Below are 21,485 nucleotides of genomic sequence, written 5' to 3' on the forward strand. Positions count from 1 at the left end.
AGTAAGGCATGCTAAATGGCATTTGAGGCATATTGTATGCAGCATAATATGGATTAGGTGCAAATGGCATATTAGCAAACTGTGCATTCATGTTCTGTGTAGGCATAGCATTAACAGGCATGGGAGGCATGGCATTCATGTTAGGAAATTGAGGCTGAACAGAAATGGGAGTAGTGTTAGGGCGAAAACACGCACTAATATTCACACAAGTATACGCGTTCGCAAGTAATATAGAATACTTTCTAGTTCGTTCCCTCAGAGACTCAGACTAAATTATTGTCTAATTAAACTTACTCACCAATGTATGATTACTTCTCAATGTTAAGATAATAACACTTAAAATTGTTGATTAAATATTAACTATAATTAACTACTCAATTAACCACTTAACTAATACTTCAATTTATCAATAATAAAACACTCATGAGATCACAACTTCATTATTACTTCCTTCTATAGCCATTGTTATTACCTTTAGCATGTGACAGTGATGATATTAATCGAATAACACAAAACTGATAAAAGCCAACTTTCGTTGTACTAATACCATTCTACCAAACATCCACAATTAAGATAGAAGTTGAATAGTCATCAATTATGTTGAGTTCCTATATGTCTACAGAAATTGACAACACAACGATTTAAGCACAAGTTATCCCTTTTTGATTACATAGGGCAAATAAAACTGTTAGAGTTACCCACTAATCATGCACAACGTACATGAACCTATGCTAGCATGGCAAGTTCTAAATCTCAAGATCCACCGTCGCTTCACAAGAGATTAACACCCTATCTTATATGTTCGCGACGCACATAAGACGAATACGCACAACCAATACTAGATATCATGCAATCATCACACACTAAAGTATTAAACAATTAACTAAAGAATTCCATAATAAATCCGTTGTAACCCCATGATCACGATTAGCCCATAATAGAACTTATCGCCATCATGGGTTCATATGAAATCATGATAAACAACACAAGAAAATAATAACTACACTAATTATATTAAAACAGAGTACGTCACAAGAGTAAATAAGTCAAAGCAAGAAAACTAGCATCCAACGTTACAACGAAACAAGAATCACAAGAATATATGCTTCCTCTTCGTTGCGGTGTGCTAAATCGGTCTTCTTCCTTATCTCCTTCGCTCCTTGCGTAAAACACAATCTAAAACATAATCCCCTTAATACTCTCTGTGAAAACGTCTCAAATCTACCTATATAATAGTCCCATAAAACTCAGATTACATAGAAGTTGGAAGCCACACAGAAGTAGAAGTCTAAAATAATTCAGCTTTTTCCCCGACCTTGCGCGGCCGCTCAGCATTTCTGCGCGGGCGCGCAGGCTGCTGCGCGGGCGCGCAGGCTGCTGCGCGGCCGCTCAGCAGTGCTGCGCGGGCGCGCAGGACCCTACTGGAAAAATTCCAAGCTTGCTCCGTTTCTTCGCCGTAATCTGCCCATTCCTTTCCTCTCGCAATGGTGAACACATGCCAAGGCTTATTCTTGATGATTCCTCCCCCGAAATGCAACTAATACCCTGAAATGCATAAACACTAGAAAAATGCATCAAATACACAAAATACTTGATTTCAAGACACCAATTTAAGCCATTTTAAGACATTCTAAGTGGTATAAAATGCCACTTATCACACCCCCAAACTTAAATTGATGCTTGTCCTCAAGCGTCACAGACTAAAAAACAAATAAAAATATGCATGAATGCAATCTATATGAAAATGCAACGATCCCCCTTACTACAATTAACCAACCAAATTGTCACATCTCAACGAATGCAGTTAGACAACTAAAGATCAATAAACTCATGCAACCGGACATACAGCCAGAAACGTGGTGTGTGCAAATGCTTAACAGATATGCTTCGGAACTAGACCAATTACTATGACTAGACTATCCTCAAGGCAATCCTACGATTATACAAAGAATAAAAATTCTAGGCACAAAGTGATATACAACACTACAAGAACTCTGGAGCTTACTACAGAATCGTGCTTTTTATTTACAACTCAAATGCTTATTTGACCGTGCAATGAGTGAGGTCCACAAAAGACTTATACAATGGTATCCATGTAACGAGCGTTAGGTTAGCGGATCCCAGACTCTAAAAGCCTTAGGTCACTAGGCACAAAGTCCCCTAAGAACTTAATAACTCGAATACCAAAGAGCCCACTCTTGATCAATTATGCAAAAAATATTTTTTTTTATAACTTCTGAGCAAGTGCGTTTCGCTCCATCTTACTCAACCCTAGACTACTCGCAGCATAAGCGAGCCGGCTACTAGCCATTTGACGCCTAGCCACAACTAGCAACAACTTCCATATTTTTTTTCTCCAAAAATTTTTCTTTTCATGTTTTTATCACTAAGAACCTATAATCGAATTCTAAGCATAATAAATAGATTGACCTTGAAAACAACCAAATCATAACAACAATCTAGCCCTTACGCATTCTTTAAGACTTAGTGGACTTACAATTGTTTCTAGCATGCATATCAACCTACACAACTTAATATCACTTTAATGCTATCACTACACTCGCATCAATATCACAATTCAGTCGATATATCATTGCAAAAGGGATCATAGTAAATGCATGAACTACATGACATTCATAAAAAAACTATATGGCATAAATTATGCAACTATATGAACTAAACTATCATGAATATGCAACTAAATGACACACACACAATATTCCTTAACTACCACCCTCAAACTAAAAATCTTCACTGTCCTCAGTGAAAGTAGTAGAAAGGAACACAGGGTATACCTACTCGGGGTCATCATCATCATCACCCTCAGTGGGTGGAGTATCAGGCGGTGGGTATGCAGAGTCCTCACCAAAAACTGGCCACTGGATATCAGCTCCTAGGCCTCAAAAAGCAGTCCCTAACGCAAGGGTGAGCTCCTGAGCAAACCTGCTCTGCGTCTCATACATGGCATCCATCCGCCGTGAAAGCCTCCTATACTGGGCATCACCCATCCCAGCACCCTCCTGAGCTCTCGAAGAACCAGCCTCACCACGCCCTGGCCTAGCCATAGTAGCACCTCGTGCTGGACGCCCTCCTGGAAGACGATAACCCAGCCCATGCTCCTCAGGCTCACCACCGGTCCACTCCTGTATCCCATTCAGAGTGCCAGAATCTATCAGAGCTGCTGGCAACTGCAACTGCTCATGAGCCGGCCAGTTCACACCCACTGCTCGGCATAGCTTCGTAACCGTGGATGCATAAGGGATGTTCATATGCTTTGCTCCCCTCAAAAACTTCAGAATTCCTTGGTAGATAAACTCACCAAGGTCCACATAGTATTCCTCATTCAGAATTCCCCACAACAGCTGTGCTCTCTCAACTGTGACCTCGTGTGCATGTGAAGAAGGCAAAATATTAGCACATATAAATGCATTCCATGCACGGGCATACCTGTTCATGGCGATCGCCGGAAAGTGACGATACTCATTATTGGCTGGACTGCGGTTCCAAACTGTGCCCGGTCGACAGAGAGTCGCACAAATCAAATCCAAGTCAAAATCCTCAGCAGTCTTTTCATTCCAGTTCTCCTCCTCGGGCTTCCTCTCTCCAATCACACGGCGAATCGCCGCAGGATGATAATCAACCGTCAGCCCACGGACTACAGAAAACCCATTCTTTTCAGCCTTCGCGTTCGCGTAGAACTCGCGAACAACGCTCATCGGTACTGCTTCGGGTGACTCACAAAAAGCTATCCACCCCTTCTCTGCAATCATGGGCAACAACTCACCATCCCTCCCTAATGGTAAAAACCCCCTCTCTTTCAGAATCGGCTTCCCCAACAGCCTAGTGTACTCCTCCTCCGCAGCTTTATCAGTTAACCGAGGTCTTGCAGCAGTACCCCTCGATGAATCAGCAGTAGGAACTATGCTGCTGCTGTCAATAGTGCGTGCTCTCTTGGGTGCCATTGATTCGTGAATAAAAGTGTATAAGAACTGATTTTTGATGTTTGTGAGAGGGTTTAAGTGTAGGAAGTTTTGTGAGAGATTTGTAGGATAGGTGTATGTATATATAGGGTGTGGATTAGATTAGGGTTTGGGAATTAAGGGATAAAATGATGGGGTAGTGGGAATAATTCGTGGGTTTATGGGCTAAAACTGTTTTTGTGTTTTTGTTTTTTTTTTTTTTCTGAACTATAAAAAATTTTCTGGAACTCGACCCCTGCACGGCCGCTCAGCATTTCTGCGCGGGCGCGCAGCAAGCTGCGCGGCCGCTCAGCATAGCTGCGCGGGCGCGCAGAGGGTCTCTGGAAAAAAAAAATTTCAGCCCCTGTTTTCTGATTTTTTTGTGTTTTTGGATAGGTTATTAACTTCTAAGGGTTCCTGTAACAACAATTCATGGGTTGCCTCCCACGCAGCGCTTCTTTTTCGTCATTAGCTTGACGTTCCGTACCTTTCTCAAGTAGTCAACAAAATGGCACTAACCACCTCTCGGTTTGCCATGTCCCCATAGTAGTGCTTCAACCGCTGACCGTTAACTTGAATGCTTGGTCCGAATCATTCTCAAAAATTTCCACCGCTCCATGTGGAAACACAGTTTTGACAATAAAAGGTCCAGACCACCTTGATTTCAACTTCCCAGGAAAAAGTCGGAGCCGAGAGTTGAATAAAAGAACTTGTTGCCCTGGCACAAATAACTTAGGATGTAGCTTCCTATCGTGCCACCTCTTCACCTTTTCCTTATACATTTTGTTATTCTCGTACGCTTGAAGTCGAAATTCATCAAGTTCATTAAGCTGAAGCATTCTTTTCTTACCAGCTGCATCTAAATCCAGGTTCAATTTCTTCAATGCCCAGTAGGCCTTATGCTCAAGCTCCGCTGGTAGATGACATCCCTTACCGTAAACCAACTGAAACGGTGACATCCCTAGTGGAGTTTTGTACGCTATTCTGTAAGCCCAAACAGCTTCATCGAGCTTTAAAGACCAATCCTTCCTTGACGGACAAACAACCTTCTCTAGAATGCGCTTTATCTCTCTGTTAGACACTTCCGCTTGACCATTTGTTTGCGGATGATAGGCAGTAGCTACTCGATGATTCACATTATAATGCTGCATCATAGAAGTGAACTTACGGTTGCAAAAATGCGATCCTTCATCACTTATGATTACCCGAGGTGTTCCAAACCATGTGAAAATTTGCTTATGAAGAAAATTTAGCACTACCTTTGCATCATTTGTCGGTAAAGCTTTAACTTCGACCCATTTTGAGACATAATCGACTGCCAGCAAGATGTACTGATTATTGCAAGACGCGATAAAAGGCCCCATGAAATCGATTCCCCACACATCAAAGACTTCGACTTCAAGCATCACATTTAATGGCATCTCATCCTTCCTTGACAAATTTCCCACTCTTTGGCAACGATCACACCTTAAAACAAACTGATGAGCATCCTTGAACAAAGTAGGCCAGAAAAAACCTGCTTGCAGAATATGAGCTGCCGTCTTCTCACCTCCATAGTGTCCACCATAAACCGTGGAATGGTAGTCTCGTAATATCCCCTCCGTCTCACAGAACGGGATACATCTCCTGATGATCTGGTCAGCTCCCTGTCTAAACAAATATGGTTCATCCCACATATACCACTTCACCTCATGCAGAAACTTCTTCTTTTGAGCGGATGTCAAATTAAGAGGCATTATATTGCTGACAAGATAGTTTACAATATCTGCAAACCATGGTTCTTCCTCCTGAATTGCAAACAACTGCTCATCCAGAAAAGATTCATTGATTGATGTCCTATCTTGTGAAGTAGAATCGGGATTCTCCAACCTAGAGAGATGGTCAGCTACTTGATTCTCAGTACCTTTTCTATCTTTGATCTCTAACTCAAATTCCTAAAGTAAAAGCACCCAACGAATGAGTCTCGGCTTCAAATCCTTCTTAGAAACCAGATAGCGAATAGCTGCATGATCAGTGAATACTGTTACTTTCGTACCAAGCAGATAAGATCGAAATTTCTCAAAGCCAAAGACTATAGCCAAAAGCTCCTTCTCAGTAGTGGTGTAGTTCAATTGGGCACCATTTAAAGTCTTACTCGCATAGTAGACCACATGGAAGAGATTTTTCTTGCGCTGTCCCAGAACTGCACCTACCGCATAATCACTCACATCACACATCATCTCAAACGGTTCTGTCCAATCTGGTGCTGTAATAACTGGTGCAGTGATCAAACTCTTCTTGAGAGTCTCGAATGCTGCCACACATTCATCATCAAATTTGAAAGGCACATCTTTCTCAAGCAAATTGCACAACGGCTTAGATATCTTTGAAAAATCCTTGATGAATCGCCGATAAAAACCTGCATGACCAAGAAAACTACGGATTCCTTTCACAGAATTGGGTGGGGGAAGATTTTCAATGACTTCCACCTTGGCCTTGTCCACCTCCAGACCCTTGCTAGAGACCTTATGCCCAAGGATAATGCCTTCACGCACCATAAAATGACATTTCTCCCAATTAAGCACCAAATTAGTTTCCACGCATCTTTTGAGTACGGCGCGCAGATTATTCAAACATTCATCATATGAGTGTCCAAAGACGGAGAAGTCATCCATGAACACTTCGACGTTATTTCCAATCATGTCAGAGAATATAGCCATCATACATCTCTGAAAGGTGGTCGGGGCGCCACATAACCCAAACGAAACTCTACGAAAAGCAAATGTGCCAAATGGACAAGTGAAGGTAGTCTTTTCCTGATCCTCTGGTGCAATACAAATCTGATTATACCCGGAATAACCATCCAGAAGACAAAAATACTCATGTCCCACCAATCTGTCAAGCATTTGATCAATAAATGGAAGAGGAAAGTGATCCTTCCTTGTGGCTTTGTTCAATTTCCTATAATCCATGCATACTCTCCATCCTGTAACTGTTCGAGTAGGGATGAGCTCATTCTTTTCATTTGCGACCACAGTGATACCTCCTTTCTTAGGTACACATTGTACGGGGCTCACCCACGAGCTGTCAGAAATAGGATAAATGATGCCTGCATCTAGCCATTTCAGAATTTCTTTCTTCACCACCTCCTTCATGATGGGATTCAGTCTTCATTGCTGTTCCACAGTTGGCTTACTACCTTCCACTAGCAGAATTTTATGCATACAATATGAAGGACTTATCCCCTTGATGTCTGCTATGGTCCATCCTATAGCCGATTTGAATTCTCTCAAAATCCTTAAGAGCTTGTCTTCCTCACTACCTGAAAGGTCAGATGAAATAATAACAGGTAACGTAGATGAATCACCTAAAAAAGCATACCTCAAGTGTTCAGGTAATGATTTGAGCTCCAAGGTAGGTGCTTCCTCTATTGATGGTTTGAGCTTCCCTTCAGCATTCTTAAGGTCAGAAGTACCAAGAAATTCAAATGGTATGTCCAGCTTTCGCTTCCATGGAGAAGCGTTCAGATATTGTAATTACTCGTTGCTATCTTCATCATCGCTGTCAAAATCCCCCAAGAAGGCCTTTTCCAATGCATCAGACATTAGCATGTGCTCGAGTTCCGAAGTAACCGCGGAATCAATCACATCCACTTTTAAGCACTCCTCATCTTCTGTAGGGAATTTCATTGCCTTGAATACGTTGAAGGTCACATCCTGATCTTGGACCCGCATAGTAAGTTCCCCTTTTTGCACATCTATCAAGGTACGGCCAGTAGCCAAGAAAGGCCTCCCCAACATTATGGGAATCTTCTTATCTTCCTCAAAATCCATAATAACAAAATCTGCTGGAAAGAAGAGCTTATCCACCTTGACGAGCACATCCTCAACTATGCCCCTTGGGTAAGTAATGGAACGGTCCGCCAATTGTAGCGACATGTATGTGGGTTTTGGATCAGGCAGATCCAGCTTTTTAAAGGTCGACAATGGCATCAGATTAATGCTTGCTCCCAAATCACAAAGGCACTTGTCAAAAGTTAGATTGCCAATGGTGCAAGGAATGGTGAAGCTTCCTGGATCTTTCAGTTTTGGTGGTAACTTTTGTTGCAGAACAGCGCTGCATTCTTCCGTGAGAGCAACGGTTTCAAGGTCATCCAGTTTCACCTTCCTTGAAAGAATAGTCTTCATAAACTTCGCATAACTAGGCATTTGTTCCAGAGCCTCAGCGAAAGGTATATTGATGTGAAGTTTCTTGAACACCTCCAGAAATTCCCGAACTGTCTATCCAGCTTTTGTTGCTGCAATCTCTTAGGAAAAGGTGGTGGAGGATAGAGCTGTTTCTCCCCTGTATTAGCCTCAGGTAGAGTGTGTTGAACAGTAGTCTTCCTTGGTTCCGCCGCTTTCTCCTTTTGCTTAGATTCTTCTTCTCTAATTTCAGCTTCTACTTCTTTTGCCTTTTCAGCCTCAGCTACTTTTCCAGACCTTAAGGTAATAGCCTTGACTTGCTCTTTAGCTTCCTTCCTGCCTGGTACTTCCGTGTTACTGGGAAGAGTGCCAGGTTGACGATTGAGCACTGCATTGGCTAATTGACCGATTTGATTTTCCAAGGTCTTGATAAAAACCGCCTGACTCTTGCACAACAGCTTAAGTTCCTCAAAATCAGCACTAGTGGGTGCAGCTGCACTTCCCTGTTGAGGATATGATTGCCTTGTAGCATACTGCTGTGGTTGCTAGAATCCAGGTGGGTTAAACTGTTTACTCACTCCTTGCTGATATGGTGGCTGAATAGCATTCTGATTATTCCCCCAGCTGAAATTTGGATGATTTCTGTTATTAGGATGATAGGTCGCTGGCACAGGCTGCTGTGGTCGCTGATAATTATTCACATACTAAACAGATTCGTTGACAAGAGAACACTGATCCGTAGCATGAGAACCTGCACAAAGCTCACAAACCATAGCTATTTGATTAACTCCATACGTAGCCAGAGAATCAACCTTCATTGATAGCGCTTGGAGCTGGGCTGCAATAGCGGTGGCTGCATCAACTTCCAGAATACCTGCTACCTTGCCTGACATCATCCTCTGAGTTGGGTTTTGATGCTCATTTGCAGCCATCGTCTCTATAAGATTATATGCCTCAGTATAGCTTTTAGCCCATAAGGCTCCTCCAGCTGCTGCATCGAGCATGGGCCGAGATTGGGCCCCCAAACCATTATAAAAACCAGTGATCACCATCCAATCTGGCATTCCATGATGTGGACATTTTCTCAACATTTCCTTGTAGCGTTCCCAAGCCTCGCACATAGATTCTGTAGGTTGCTGCGCAAACTGAGTAAAAGCACTTCTCATAGCAGCAGTCTTTGCCATTGGATAAAACTTCACCAGAAACTTTTGCGCAAGATCTTGCCACGTAGTGATGGACCCAGCTGGTTCAGAATGTAACCAGTCTTTAGCCTTATCCCTCAGTGAGAATGGGAAAAGCCTCAACTTGATAGCCTCATCAGTCACGCCATTATACTTAAAAGTGCTGCAGATCTCGACAAAATTCCTTATGTGCATGTTGGGGTCTTCAGTTCCCGCTCCTCCAAAAGAAACAGAATTCTGCACCATCTGAATAGTGCTCGGCTTGATTTCAAAGGTGTTAGCTTGAATAGCCGGATGAAGGATGCTTGACTGAATGTCATCAATTTTAGGCCGAGAAAAATCCATAAGAGCTGGATCAGCTTGAACAATACGATCTCCCATGTTTACTGGTTCTTTCTGCTCAGCTCCTAAATCCGAATCCTCAAAATCTAACTTCTCCGGAATATCAAGAACTTCGTTTGTCTCCTCAGCTGTATCTAAAGTCCTCTTGCGAGCACGAGAACGAGTTGAATAAACGCTTGCTAAAGTACCTGAAACACAACCGAAAAGAGTAAGTAACTACTACGTCCTAATCACTGAGTCCCAATGACCAATGATGGTAAGTACATAAACTAAACAAATACGCCGAGTCCCCGGCAACGGCGCCAAAAACTTGTTAGGGCGAAAACACGCACTAATATTCACGCAAGTATACGCGTTCGCAAGTAATATAGAATACTTTCTAGTTCATTCCCTCAGAGACTCAGACTAAATTATTGTCTAATTAAACTTACTCACCAATGTATGATTACTTCTCAATGTTAAGATAATAACACTTAAAATTGTTGATTAAATATTAACTATAATTAACTACTCAATTAACCACTTAACTAACACTTCAATTTATCAATAATAAAACACTCATGAGATCACAACTTCATTATTACTTCCTTCTATAGCCATTGTTATTACCTTTAGCATGTGACAGTGATGATATTAATCGAATAACATAAAACTGATAAAAGCCAACTTTCGTTGTACTAATACCATTCTACCAAACATCCACAATTAAGATAGAAGTTGAATAGTCATCAATTATGTTGAGTTCCTATATGTCTACAGAAATTGACAACACAACGATTTAAGCACAAGTTATCCCTTTTTGATTACATAGGGCAAATAAAACTGTTAGAGTTACCCACTAATCATGCACAACGTACATGAACCTATGCTAGCATGGCAAGTTCTAAATCTCAAGATCCACCGTCGCTTCACAAGAGATTAACACCCTATCTTATATGTTCGCGACACACATAAGACGAATACGCACAACCAATACTAGATATCATGCAATCATCACACACTAAAGTATTAAACAATTAACTAAAGAATTCCATAATAAATCCGTTGTAACCCCATGATCACGATTAGCCCATAATAGAACTTATCGCCATCATGGGTTCATATGAAATCATGACAAACAACACAAGAAAGTAATAACTACACTAATTATATTAAAACAGAGTACGTCACAAGAGTAAATAAGTCAAAGCAAGAAAACTAGCATCCAACGTTACAACGAAACAAGAATCACAAGAATATATGCTTCCTCTTCGTTGCGGTGTGCTAAATCGGTCTTCTTCCTTATCTCCTTCGCTCCCTGCGTAAAACACAATCTAAAACATAATCCCCTTAATACTCTCTGTGAAAACGTCTCAAATCTACCTATATAATAGTCCCATAAAACTCAGATTACATAGAAGTTGGAAGCCACACAGAAGTAGAAGTCTAAAATAATTCAGCTTTTTCCCCGACCTTGCGCGGCCGCTCAGCATTTCTGCGCGGGCGCGTAGGCTGCTGCGCGGCCGCTCAGCATTGCTGCGCGGGCGCGCAGGACCCTACTTGAAAAATTCCAAGCTTGCTCCGTTTCTTCGCCGTAATCTGCCCATTCCTTTCCTCTCGCAATAGTGAACACATGCCAAGGCTTATTCTTGATGATTCCTCCCCCGAAATGCAACTAATACCCTAAAATGCATAAACACTAGAAAAACGCATCAAATACACAAAATACTTGATTTCAAGACACCAATTTAAGCCATTTTAAGACGTTCTAAGTGGTATAAAATGCCACTTATCAAGTAGGCATGGCAGATTTGCAATTAACAGACAAATGATTTACACTACCACACTTGACACAGATTTTTCTAGGAGCATATTTATCAGGTGTGTAGTTATTGTGTTTGTTAATCCCTACTTTACCATTCCTATTATTTTTCCTTTTAGTCTCTGTTTTTACCTCTATCTTCTCAAGTCTGTCACTTAACTATTTGATAGTCATGTGACCAACATTAGCCTTTTTCCCTTTCTTAGCTTGACTTGACTATCCTGCAAATAAAGTTCTTGAAAACAGACCCATACTTTTCATTTAGCTTGATTAATTTGGCTTTGCTAATGGGTATGCTTATAGCCGACGGATGAGGATTTTTATCATTCGACGGATAACACTTTTTGTTATCCGACGGATAGTTCTCATCATCCATCGAGTCTACATCTGTCAGCAACCCATCTACCAAAATAGGTTCTAGTTTCTCCTTATTCTTTTTCCAGGCTTCATCACAAAAAGACTCAATTCCTTGAACCTTGGTGATTTGAGCATGAACATCCCTAGATGTTTTCCATGCTTTAATCACCTCTTGTTCACGCTCGAGCTGCTTGTTCAAAATTTCTTTCCTTTTTCAAGGACTCTGTTAATTCCTCCTTGGAAATCTTACACTCAATTTTTAGTTTCTCAAACTCAACAAACTGAGACTCAAGCACATTGTTCCTCTCACTTAAAAACAAATTGTTTTCTTTGATTTTAGCATTTTCTTTAGCGAGAGACTTAAGTGTAACACGCAAATGATACAATTCTGTAGACATGTCATTTATGGCATCATTACACTCAGCTTTAGATAAATGTGCAAGGTTTGTAGTGATTACCTGATTGCTTGAGGAACTTGTCTCTGTTTCATCAGACTTGGCCATTAGGGCTAGATTGACATAGCTGACATCTTCATCTTCATCCAAACCATCAGCTGCCCAGTCATTCTCTTGTGTAATAAAAGCCCTTTCCTTTTGTTTGAGAAGATCAAAGTATTTTTGCTTGTAATCTACAGACTCAAACCTTTTCTTACTGGAATCTGACTTTCTACACTCATTTGCAAAATGCCCTGCCAAGCCACATTTAAAACATTTGAATTTCGACTTATCCACCATGTTTCTATTTGGCTTGGCTGCTCCAAAGTTCTTTTTGAACTTGAGCTTGGAAAATCTTCTTGAAAAGAATGCTAGGAGCTCATCAATGTCCTCCATGTCATCTTGGCTCAATGATTCTTCACTTTCTGCAGCTAGCCCCTTACCCTTGCTTTCACAGACCTTTGAAGTTGATTCCACAGCTTCCATCTTCACTTCTTTCTCCTTTTCCAGATCAACAACTAGTGCAATGGATCCTCCTTTCTTCTTTCATCTCTCCATTCTTTCATCCTGCTCTATCTCAAGCTCATAGGTTTTCAGAATGCCATACAGTCTCTCTAAAGTAAACTCCTTATAATCTTGTGAGTTGCTCAATGAGACTGTCATTGGTTTCCATTCCTTTGGAAGAGATCTGAGAAATTTCAGATTGGAGTCTTTAGTCTGATAGACTCTTCCATGCAACTTAAGAGCATTTAGTAGTTTTTGGAATCTACTAAAAATGTCAGTGAGTGACTCACTTTCTTCATTGTGAAAATGCTCATATTGCTAAATCAGGAAATGCATTTTATTTTCTCTTACGTGCTCAGTACCATCACAGATTATCTGTATTGTGTCCCAAACTTCCTTGGCAGTCTTGCAGTTGATGATGTTATCAAACATGTCTGCATCAACACCATTGAACAGAATGTTCATGGCCTTTTTATCTTTCTAGACTTGTTCAATGTCAGGATCAGACCATTCATGCCTTGGCTTTGGAAAGATGGCTCATTTCCTGTTGCAGCTCTCATTGGAACATGAGGTCCTCTTTCTATGTACATAGGCCTCATCTTGAGAAAGCATATGAAGATGCATCTTTACCTTCCAATGATGGTAATTATCTTTATCAAGAAAAGGAATCTTGACTCCAACATCTTTCTTGTTCATCTTGCTGAATTATTTTGATCTTTAAACTCTTTGTAGATTAAGAGCTTGCTCTAATACCAATTGTTAGTCCCTTAACAATGTAGCAAGAATTACAGAAGGGGGGTTGAATGGAATTCTTGAACCTTTTTCTTGAAATAAAAATGTTCAACTCGATTATTGATATATTTGTTTTGATTAGCACAATGCGGAATATAAACTTAAATGAATCAAAACACAAGTAATTAAAAATAAGAGTCTTTAAAAACTTTCTGGTGGATTTAAACAATTCCACCAGAGATATATATAATATATCGAGAGGACTCTGTGTGCAGAAATGCTCACAGCTGCTTACAAAATAGAACTACTGAGAATACAGGAAATGCTAAAGATTATGCTTACAAAGATTTCTCTGTTTTTGAGTTTCTCTCAGTTATCTCAGTTATATTTCTTTTTGCTACTCTCTTGGTATTGGTTTATATAATACCAAGATTACAAAGTCAAAAAGACTGAACAAATATAAAATCTAACAGTCTTAATCTTTGCTATATTTCGTCCTCTACTACCCAGTTAATGGGCTTCCACAATGTGTTTGTGTACAACTCGACGGCTGTGTGTCAGCTTTCACTGTTCAACTTATGTTTGAATTCTTGATATGATCATCCGTCGACTTTCAGACCATCCGTCGATGACTTAATTTATCATCCGTCGACTGCTATGTTAAACATCCGTTGATAGTCATTTGATCATCCGTCGAAGGCTTTGTTAATCATCCGTCGGTAGCTATTTTGGCACTTGACTTCATTTCACTTATACAGAATTACAAGACATTACTTATGTACAATTAATCAACCTATTCTGCATATCTAGTTAAAGTCAACATGACTTATATGCTACTACAGATTCTATACAAAGGAGCATACATCACTGTGCTACAAACTTATTATTACATAAGCTACTCACTCGATGGATAATAAGTTAATCATCCGTCGGGACTATAATGAGTTATCCGTCGGGACTATAATTCTTATCCGTCGAGTGCTACATTATTTCACTAAGTAAAATCTACTTAGATATTTTGTTTAAGTGATCATCAGGTACACAACATATTCACAACACAGAGGTTGCTTGAATATTCCTTTTCTCCTTCAAAATCATACTTGTACCTTCATCAACATTTACTTCCAGGTCCATGGTTGGCAGATATATCTTTACAGATTCATCAACTTTTGCCTTACCCTTGAATCTAGGATCAACTTCCACCTGTGATTTGGACTTGGCCTTAGATACCTCAGTATTTGTCCTCTTTTTGATCATAATGCCCTTAGGCTTAGGTGGTTTCTTTGCTGTGACTTAAGTTTTAGACTTTGACTTAGATTTGTCATTTTCAGCTTTCAGTCTAATCTCTTCTTCCTTCAGACTTTCAATATCCATGCCTGGATTGTCCTTTAAGAACAACCTTTTGGAGATCTCTTCATCAAGTTTCAGAGTTTGTTCATCAGAACTTATCCTTTTAGTATCAGAACTTGTTCTTTGACTTATAGTTCTGGCTTCCCTTGATAAAGAACCCCTGCCTTGACTTAGACCTCTACTCCTTTCAGAGTTTCCCTGGTCTTCATTATCATCATCCTTACCCTTCAGTGGTTGATCAATTGTGCATTTGGACTTAATTACTTTCTCCGCCTTTTTGGCATCATCTGGTAGAAGCAGAGAGACAAGCAATTCCACAGAGTTTTGGATTTCATTGAGTTGGTTTTGTTAAGCAGCTTGATTCTTTAAAATATCAGATAGTTGAGCTTGCTACTTTTCTTGAGTCTTTTCTATATACTCAATGTGGTCAAAGGATGGCTTAAAAAACTTTTTCTTGTCCAATGTGACATTCATGGTTTGCTTAGTCACTGTATCTTGAAGTTTTTCCACCTTGGCTTGAGTTATTGAGTGTTGACCTTGAAGGTTCCTGGTACTCAATACAGTAACTCTGAGCTTTTCTTTGAAATCATCATTCATTAGCATCTCATCAGCTTGAGCCAGGTGCTCATCAAGAACATCTGCAGTAGGAACAAAATCAACTTTGTTCCATTCCTTGATCCACTCTCTTCCTCTGTTAGTTTCACTTCAAGGAACTGGTGCATCCTTTCTCACAAACTTCTTAATCAAATCAGCTTTACCAACTGTTTTTGGAGGTGCATGTCCAGAAGGACCAGCTGCATCAGCATTTATACTTGCAGAATCTTCGGTATCAACATCTTTTGAAAGAATGATTGTATATGAAGCAATATAAGATTCATCTTCATGGACATCAGCATCTAGCAATGGAGTTGTTGATGGAGTGTGCTGAGAAAGATGTGAAGTAGATGGAGCTTCCAGATACAAGACCACAGGCACATCCAAGTTGTTGATATCAATTTCAGCACTTGTGCCTGGGTTGTCAGCATGAACTGGAGAGTTTATTGGAGACACGGGAGGTGTAGGCATTGGAGTAGTCTCTGGCTCTTGGATTGGAGATTTATGAGCTTCATTAAGTTATGGCTCAACACTTGGAAGAGATTCAACTACAGTAGGTTCTTGTGGGATCAGAGATTCCTGACCCCCTTCCACAGCTACTGCTTCCATTCCTTCTTCAGAGATTGATTCTTCTACAGCCCTCCTTGCTCTTTGCTTTTTAAGTCTCTTAGCTGGTGGAGAGACTCTGGGAGCTTCATCATCATAGTTTAGCTTTCTAGGCCTTTTTAGGGGCCTGGAACTCCCAGTTTCTTGAGCTGTCTGAGAAGAGACCTTCTCAGCTACTTCAGCAACATGTTTTAATGGTTGAACATGTACCTCATCATCAGACTCATCTCTTAAAATCATCTTCCTTCTTTTCTGCTTTGCCTAAAGTACTGTCTTAGTCCTCTTTGCTCTAGAAGAAGAAGGCTTCACCTGATTATGTGCTGATGGTTGGTTGGCATGTTCTGATGTGTGTGTTTGTTGAGTGGCAGTAGTAGGTTCTGATGGCTATTGTGGTTGTGGTTGTTGTTGTGGAACATCAGGATATAATACAGAGTAAGTATCAGCATCAGCATTTACAAGGGCTTGCTTTACTGCTAAAGGAATGCTAAAGGGCCTCAGAACTTTCTTTTTGTTATCAGCAATTAAAAGATCGGTAAAAGCCCTTTTTGCTAACCGAAAAGGTTCTATGTGTTCACTTGCTAGTTGTGGTTCATCTGATATACAGTAACTGTAAATTAATTGACAGAACCTAGCAAAGTAAATAACATTCCTATCCTCTTTCATTCTATCTCCTATAAAACATAACACAGTCTTGGCATAATCAAAGTGAGACTAGTTTAGAGAGCATACCCAATTTTTTGAGTCAGAATCGGAATGGCGTCAAAATTGAGCATTTGTTTGCGAACGCCTTGGTGATGCAATCGAAGAAAAATCTCCATTCTCTTCGAATATGTGGGCATTTAAGTTGGCCCAACTTTTCCAAACTCTCCTCATACCCTAAATTAGCCATTGTGGCAATGGCTCCTCAACAGCAGAACTAAACTGGCAGTTCTGAAGTAGATGTAGAGCTTTCCTGACCGTTGCCGGAGTAACAACGTACTCCACCTCCTTTGCTGTAAAAACGATGCTTGGAGTCTCATCCTTACCACCATCATCATAAAGTCCCGTTCGCCAGATGGTCAGGACTTGAGTTCCAGATAAAGTGGATGGTTGCGTCAAAGCGAACCCTATTTCACTTTGAGCCAAGAAGTCCTGAACAAAATGAAGTTCCGATGGAGCGTCACTCTTGGTTAGAATGGCATTGTAGTTGTTGGGGACGAACTTTGATCCATTAAAGATTAGATCCTTGGGTGCCATTGAAAAAGAAGTGAGAAATAAGAATGCCTGAAAGGTGTTTGGTAAAATGCCTATGTAAAAACCGTCAGAGAATATAGAGAGAATAACAGAAAAGAGAGAGAGTATAGAATACAAAAGTAGATAAAAGATTTAAAATCTTTTCTCTCTTTTACTTATACACGCCACTTGACATCAGTTAAGAAAAATTGGAACAGTCTTTACACCTGTCAGCCATTCAGTAGTTAAGACAATAGTTAATGGGCACGGGAAATAAGTAATGATTACTATGCACTTACAGTTTTTGAATAAAAAAAATTGTTCCCACTATACAAATGATTATGACTGTCTTTATCTCACTGAAACCAATATTCTGATAAAATAGAACCGTTCAAGTATTGACTAAAAATAAATCAAGTAAATAAATACTGCCACATAAGCATCATAACTTGATTATTATCAGAATTTAAAGGTCATCAGAATATGGCTTCTGTACACAAAAAGTGAATGTTTATTTCTGTAATTCTTCACACAAATACTGATATGGTTTTTGCAGAACTTAATCATCAGAACTTGTCCTCAGAATTTATGCAACTGACACTTAAACTGTTCATCTAAAATAACATTGATCACCACATTAATTTTAATCATTCATATGGAGTGTAAGTGTGTGCTTTAAGCTAAATATCAGACAAAGAGTAAAGTCTGATTCACTTCAGTACATCTTAGAAATAAGGCATAACTAAGAAATTTGTTCAAAATATGTCATTAGTCTGAAGTCTACTATAGAATGAGTTCATGCATGAGTCCACCTCTATTGTTTTGTGCTCATTTTATGCATCTTTTGATATTCTTTTTCACAGGAGCTCCTCAGTGTAAGTGAGTCACAACTGCTTATCAGAATTTATACTATTATCAGAGTATTTCTCCAGTAATCAGAGAATGTGAAAAGTCACCAAGAAAATTTTATTTTGCTTTTCTAATGCATACTACTTAATACCAGCAATGCACTTGGGTTTTCCCTTCCACATATATTTTTCTCTAGATCTCAAAGGAGTACCTGATATTTATTTATTTTCTTATCTTTTTCTTTTGATAAGTGAGGTTTATCAGCACTTAGTACATCCATAAGATTTACCAACATCAGAACTTAACAGATAAGAAGCACTATTCTAGTTTTTGACTTAGTAATAAGATACACAAAGTAAACCTAACCAAGCTCAATATCAGAATTTGCTTGTGTTAAAAGATTTCCACAAAAACAATTACTTCAAACATGAGATCTTTAGTATATTAGAGACTACTAGGTCAGAATCTAGCACATTTATCCTCATTGGATTGAATAGTCACAAAAACATTCATATCACTATCAGAGTTTAGAAATTCACATCAGACAACAATCAGCACTTAGGTAAATTTCAATTTAAGCACAGATTACATAAAGATAGTAATATTTGTAAATACTGATTATAAGGTCTGATGTATCAGAACATAAACTAAACAGATTTAGAGAAAGAACCTGAAACCATTCCAAGTTCATTTACCAATCTTGTAAAAGTAGCTTCACATAGTGGTTTTGTGAAGATATCTGCTAGTTGTTGATCTGTTGGAACAAAATGCAATTCCAATGTACCTTCCATCACATATTCCCTTATGAAGTGGTACCTAATGCTGAAGTGCTTTGTCATTGAGTGTTGAACTGGATTACGTGTCATAGCAATAGCACTTTGATTATCACAGTAAATGGGTATTTTAGAATATGTTAACCCATAATCCAGTAACTGATTCTTCATCCAAAGAATTTGTGCACAACAGCTTCCTGCAGCAATGTACTCTGCCTCTACAGTTGAGGTGGAAATTGACTTTTGTTTCTTGCTAAACCAAGAAACTAATCTGCCTCCAAGAAATTGGCAGCTTCCACTTGTGCTTTTCCTGTCAATTTTGCACCCTGCAAAATTTGCATCTGAGTAACCTATTAGCTTAAAGTCTGATTCCCTATGATACCACAATCCTAGATCAGCTATACCGTTAAGGTACTTGAAAATTCTTTTCACAGCTGTTAAGTAAGGTTCTCTTGGATCTGCTTGAAATCTTGCACAAAGACAGGTATCATACATGATATCAGGTCTACTTATAGTTAGATATAGTAGTGATCCAATCATACCTCTGTAATCAGTAATATCTACTGATGTACCAGTATCCTTATCCAATTTTGTTGCAGTGGCCATATGAGTGGATGCACTTGAACAGTCTTGCATTCCAAATTTCTTCAACAAATTTTTGGTGTACGTAGATAGACAAATAAAAGTTCCTTCTTCATTCTGCTTGACTTGAAGGCCCAGAAAATAGCTAAGTTCTCCCATCATACTCATTTGATATCTTGACTGCATTAGCTTGGAAAACATTTTAAAAAGTCTATCATTTCTAGAACAAAAAATGATATCATCAACATATATCTGCACCAAAAGTAAGTCCTTTCCATGGTTGAGATAGAATAAAGTTTTGTCAATAGTCCCTCTGTTAAATCGACTTTCCAGAAGAAACTGAGCTAATGTCATACCATGCTCTTGGAGTTTGCTTAAGGCCATAAATTGCTTTATCAAGTCTGTAGACAAGATTAGGAAATTTTGAATCAACAAAACCTGGAGGTTGTTCAACATATACTTCTTCTTCCAATTCTCCATTAAGAAAAGCAGTTTTTACATCCATTTGAAAGACTGTAAACTTTTTGTGAGCAGCATAAGCCACAAATATCCTTATGGCTTCCAATCTAGCAACTGGTGCAAATTTTTCATCTTAATCAATTCCCTCCTGTTGAGAATATCCTTTTGTAACTAGCCTTGCTTTATTCCTTGTAATTATGCCATCACTATCAGTTTTTTTTCTGAACACCCATTTTGTACCAACAACTGATCTGTCCTTTGGTCTTGGCACTAGGGTCCAGACTTTATTTCTTTCAAATTTATTTAACTCTTCCTGCATTGCTTGCACCCAATCAGCTTCTTCCACTTTCTTTGGTTTAGTCTGAGAAAGAAAAGAGTGATAGAGACATTCATTTGATGTTGTTGTTCTAGTTCTTATACCTGCTTCAGGATCTCCAATAATGAAGTCAGGTGTATGTGCTTTAGTCCACTTCCTTGCAGATGGAAGATTATCTCTAGAACTGGATGCTCCCCCATGATCCATGCTGTCTCTATCAACATTTTCTGATGCTCTCCCTGCAATAATGCTCTCTGAGTTGGATCCTTCAGAATTTGAGTTTCCAGAATTATCAGAATTTGGCCCATCAGAACTTGATGAATCAGAATTCGATTTTCCAGAATTATCAGAACTTGGCCCATCAGAACTTGATGAATCAGAACTTGAAGAGCCTGTTCTAGGTTCTGATGCTTCCTGAGATGTGGTTGGATCTTCAATATGCTCCCCCTGCACAGGTGCATTTTCCTTTGACGTAGTTACCATAGTTTCAATAACATCAGAGTTTAACCCATCAGAGTTTACAGTATCAGGATTTAGACTATCATAATTTACAGAATCAGAATTTAAAGCTTCATTCTCAAAACTCAGCTGATCATGATCAATAAAATCTTCAAGTCCAATAATCTTCTTATCATAAAAAGAGACATTGATAGATTCCATAACAACCCTTGTTCTTAAATTGTAGACTCTGAAGGCTTTTGTGGAAAGTGGATATCCAACAAAAATTCCTTCATAAGCTTTTAGATCAAATTTGGATAGCTGTTCAGGATGAGTCTTAAGAACAAAACACTTGCATCCAAATACATGAAAGTACTTCAGATTTGGCTTCTTTTTCTTCACCATCTCATATGGTGTCTTTCCATGCTTGTTGATAAGTGTTGCATTCTGAGTAAAATAAGCAGTCTGCACAGCTTCAACCCAAAAATAGGTTGGTAACTTTGCTTCATCAAGCATAGTTCGTACAGCTTCAATAAGAGTTCTATTCTTTCTTTCAACAACTCTATTTTGATGTGGAGGTCCAGGAGCAGAAAATTCCTGCTTGATTCCATGGTCTTTGCAGAACTCTTCCATGATCAAATTCTTGAACTCAGTGCCATTATCACTTTTTATGATTTTCACAGAGTCTTTGACCAATTTATCCAGTTGTTTGTCATGATCAATCAAGATAGATGCAGTTTCACTTTTTGTGTGCAAGAAATACACCCATGTGTATCTGGTAAACTCATCTACTATGACCATAGCATATTTCTTCTTTGCAATAGACATGATAT

General features: G+C 39.3%; 1 non-coding gene across 1 annotated transcript; it reads left to right on the forward strand.

Moving 5' to 3' along the window:
* The first annotated feature begins 9,184 nt into the window (after window positions 1-9,184).
* On the forward strand, window positions 9,185-9,291 carry LOC141715418 (small nucleolar RNA R71). Its single transcript, XR_012572182.1, has one exon. It is a non-coding gene; the product is annotated as a small nucleolar RNA R71 (small nucleolar RNA).
* The last annotated feature ends 12,194 nt before the right edge of the window (window positions 9,292-21,485 follow it).

Source organism: Apium graveolens, chromosome 3, assembly GCF_009905375.1.
Source record: "Apium graveolens cultivar Ventura chromosome 3, ASM990537v1, whole genome shotgun sequence".
In the NCBI taxonomy this organism is placed as follows: Eukaryota; Viridiplantae; Streptophyta; class Magnoliopsida; order Apiales; family Apiaceae; genus Apium; species Apium graveolens.